At 39.0% G+C, this 4,403-nt stretch overlaps 1 non-coding gene across 1 annotated transcript; it reads right to left on the bottom strand.

Annotated features, from left to right (window-relative positions):
- Positions 1 to 1,982: 1,982 nt before the first annotated feature.
- Positions 1,983 to 2,089, bottom strand: LOC133827786 (small nucleolar RNA R71). The gene has a single exon (XR_009890437.1). It is a non-coding gene; the product is annotated as a small nucleolar RNA R71 (small nucleolar RNA).
- Positions 2,090 to 4,403: the final 2,314 nt, after the last annotated feature.

Genomic DNA, 4,403 nt, shown 5'->3' with positions numbered 1-4,403 from the left:
TCAGGAAGAATTGAGCACTTGGAGGAAAATGTCAAAGAAAGGGAAGAAATAACCAAGTTTTTCTACATATTTTGAGAAAGAATGAATCTCAACATAATTTGGAAGTGTTGATGAATTTTTGGGAAGAAAACTTTAAAAATTGAGAAATCCCTTAAGATCCACGGCATGAGCAAAGTAGAGCCGCGGCTAGGTGGTGAAACAGAACCACTGTTTTGAAGGAGATCCTCGGGCCGCGGCATGGCTAGAGAGGGTCGTGGCATAGATGGGCATCAACCTAGAATTCGGCAACACGGGCTGCGGCATGGCTGATTAGGGCCGCGGCATGGAGAGAACCTTTCGCCCTGGAATTTAGACACGAGCCGCGGCATGGTGCATGTAGAGCCGCGGCCCGCCTCTTTTAAAAATCGAATCCTAGGTTTTATAAGGCGAAAAACACAAAAGAAAGGGACGTACGGACTGGGGAGAGATTCTGGCTTGAAGGCTGAAGGCTTGGAGTATTTTTACATGTTTTTCTTCTACTTTCTAATGTTATCTTTAATTTTTGTTGTGATTAGCATTATGATTATGAACTAATTTTCTATTTAGGATGTTTAATTGAATCACTTGAATCCCTATTATGAACTAATGCAATTTCAATTCTTTTCTTCTTCAATATTTTTCAATTCCATATAACCTGTTCTTATAGACTGATTATTGATTGGCCATCTTTAGTCATATATATATGTTTTTAAATCAAAATCTGAGAAGTGAGATTTAAATCTGCTGTGGTTATATTGGACATAATTCTAATTTGGAACGAAAGTATCTGAATTAATTGTGTAACTATTTATTAAGTTGTCAAGATTAATGCTACCTTTGTGGTTCAATTTACCATAGAAATATAGGAAATTGTCACCTAGGTTGAGTTTATAATTCATAGTATGATGATAGGCTGCTGTATAACCTTGTTAATTGAATTAGGTAAAAAGAAGAAGAACTCATACTTTGCATTAGGGAATAGTAGGGAGGATAGTTGATGAGATTAAATATCCTAATTGTTTCTTCAGTGATTAATTATCAAAGATTTTACTATTAGTTGTTATTCCATTTAATTTTCAATTATTGTTTCTGCACTTCATAGTTTCTCTTGCTGTATTTACAAAAATCAACAAATTTTAATTGATCAAATAGAAAGAGAAATTAATTGAATGGTAATTGATAAATCAATCCTTGAGGATGATACTTGGTTTTTACCATTTTATTACAAATTGCAACTGTGTGCACTTGCATAGCAAAAATATCGCAACAAGTTTTTGGCGCCGTTGCCGGGGATTGAAAATATTTATCAATATCAGTCTAATTAATTTTTATTCTAATTTGATTTTAATTTCTCTTGTTTCTAATCTATTTGGTTGCTTAATTTGTCTATCTCAGGTGAATTTTGGTATATGCGTGGCAGAAGAGGATCAGACAGTCTTGTTCCTTTAAATCCTGAGATTGAAAAGTCTTGCAAGCAAATCAGAAAGAACAAGAGGGAGGCCCAGAAATCTGTGAAGATGGCACAGAATGAAGGGCATGGCAGGAATGTTTTAATTCCTGGAATTGTACAAGGGGGTCAGGCTCAGAACAATGCTGAGAGGAGCCTGAGAGACTATGTACTGCCCACTCTGACGGGAGTACAAAACAGTATACGCCCACCAACTGTAGAGGCCAACAACTTTGAAATCAAGCAAGCTATTCTACAAATGGTGCAATCCTTTGTGCAATTTAATGGGTTGCCTTCTGAAGATCCTCACACCCATTTGTCTAATTTTCTGGAGTTGTGTGGAACCTTCAGATACAATGGGGTGAGTGATGATGCAATTAAACTTAGGCTTTTCCCATTTTCTCTGAGGGACAGAGCTAAAAGTTGGCTGAACTCGTTGCAACCAAACTCTATTTTCACCTGGCAAGATCTAGCTCAGAAGTTTCTGTCAAAATTCTTCCCTCCGTCCAAAGCTGCTAAATTGAGGGGAGAGATCAATAACTTTTGCCAGAATGATGGAGAGTCATTGTATGAAGCTTGGGAACGGTTTAAGGAACTCTTGAGAATATGTCCTCATCATGGCATTGAACAGTGGATGCTAGTACATAATTTTTACAATGGTTTATGTCCTACAACTAGAACTATTATTGATGCTACAGCGGGTGGTACTTTTATGAGCAAGAGTGCAACTGGTGCTTATGAGCTGCTGGAGGACATGGCCACCAATAATCATCAGTGGTCTGAGGAAAGATCATCAGGAGTTAGAAAGGTAGCTGGGGTGCATGAGCTGGATGCAATCACTGCTCTAACAGCACAAGTAGCCTCCTTGACAAAACAGTTACAATAGAGCACTGTATCTACTAATGCGGTTCAAATGGCAGCCAGGTGTGAAATCTGTGGTGGTCCTCACTTTTTTTATCAGTGTCCTACCAATATTAATAATAACATTCCGATGGATCAAGCTCAGGTTCAAGCGGTGGGAAACTTTCAGAGGCCAGTAAATAATCCATTCGCCAATACTTACAATCCCGGGTGGCGAAATCATCCTAATTTTTCTTGGAGGAATAATCAGGGCCAGCAACCTCAGTTTCAGGGTCAATTTTAGAATAATATGCCTCAGCCACCAATGCATCAAGGCTCTTCATCACAACAGCCTAGGCCTCAATAGTTAATGAATCAAGCTCCACCTGAAAGGCCTAATGAATTGCAAGCTGCATTATTGACTCTCACCAACACTCAAACTCAGTTTATGACAGAAACTCGCTCATCCATCAGGAATCTTGAGATGCAAGTTGGTCAATTGGAAAATATGTTACAAAGTAGGCCTCAAGGAAATTTGCCAAGTAATACAGAGGTGAATCCTAAAGAGCAGTGCAATGCAATCTCTTTGAGGAGTGGGAAGAAGTTGGAAGAGCCAGTCAAGAAGTCTATACCTGCACCAAAAGTTGAAGTTGAGAATGAGGGTAAGGTAGAAGAAGAGGTTATTGAAGACCTTGACAAGAATCAGTCACCAGTGAGTTATGAGCACCACATCAAGATTCCATATCCTTAGCGACTTCAAAAGAAGACACTTGACAAATAATTTTTGAAGTTTCTAGATATTTTTCGAAAACTTCACATTATATTACCTTTTGCCGAGGCACTTGAACAAATGCCAAGTTATGTGAAGTTTATGAAGGAAATACTATCCAAGAAGAGGAAGATGGAGGATTATGAGACGGTAGCACTCACTGAAGAGTGCAGCACCATTCTGCAAAGGAAGCTTCCTCAGAAACTGAGAGATCCTGGGAGTTTCACAATACCCTGCACTATTGGGAATTTTGAGAGCATGAATGCTCTATGCGATTTGGGGGCGAGCATTAATCTAATGCCGCTTTCTGTGTTCAAAAGATTGAAGCTGGGGGAAGCAAGACCTACAACAGTGACTCTTCAGTTGGCAGACAGATCAATAGCACATCCTCGGGGTATTATTGAAGATGTTTTGGTAAAAGTGGACAAGTTCATCTTCCCAGCAGACTTCATTGTACTTGATATGGAGGAGGATGCCAACGTTCCAATCATTCTTGGAAGACCATTCTTAGCCACAGGACGAGCTTTAATCGACGTACAAAAGGGGGAGCTAAGGTTGCGAGTCCAAAATGAGGAAATAAGTTTTAATGTTTTTACAGCAACTGAAATTCCTACCTGTTGTAGAGTTGACGTGGTGAATGATTGTAAAGAGTCAATTGATAAAAAGAAGAAGAAGACCAAAGAACGATTTCGAACAGTTCGACATCGTATGAAAAGATTATTGTGTGGCAAGTTTGAAGGTTTCGATGACATTGGAGATAGTTTCAATATTCTCAACAGTAGAAGGGAATTCCTCTCGTATGGCACGATGGCTCTCAAGGATGCAAGGGGTGGACTTGACCCAAGTTAAAGGTGTAGAGAGTTCAACGCCCGACTAAATGACGTTAACGACAGTGCTTTTGGGAGGCATCCCATTCTTTTAGTTGTTTTGCTTTAGTTTTGAACAATTTTTCAGTGTTGTTTTGTTTTTTTTTTATTATTTTGGACAATTTTTGGATTATTTTTGTAAGTTAAATCGTGAAAAGCGTGAGAATTACTTCACTCCTCTGCCTCAGTACTCTCCATACCAGTGGCCGCCTCCACCACCTCCTTCGTCATACTGATGTGGCGTCAGGTAAGTTCTCTTCCCTTGTTCTTTTCTTTATCACATTGGGGACAATGTGCATCTTAAGTTTGGGGGGGCAGCTTATTTTGTTTTATTTTTATTTTGTGCAGTTTAGCTTTTAGTCTCTTGTGTTATTTTCTGTTGTTGTTTAGTGTAACTGTTAAGCCATCATTCTTGTCTATTGTTGCTTTGCCTTTGCTCGTGAAAAGGAAATTGAATTCAACT

Source organism: Humulus lupulus, chromosome 3 (assembly GCF_963169125.1).
Source record: "Humulus lupulus chromosome 3, drHumLupu1.1, whole genome shotgun sequence".
Lineage (NCBI taxonomy): Eukaryota > Viridiplantae > Streptophyta > Magnoliopsida > Rosales > Cannabaceae > Humulus > Humulus lupulus.
This window is presented reverse-complemented; position numbering and strand designations above follow the sequence as displayed.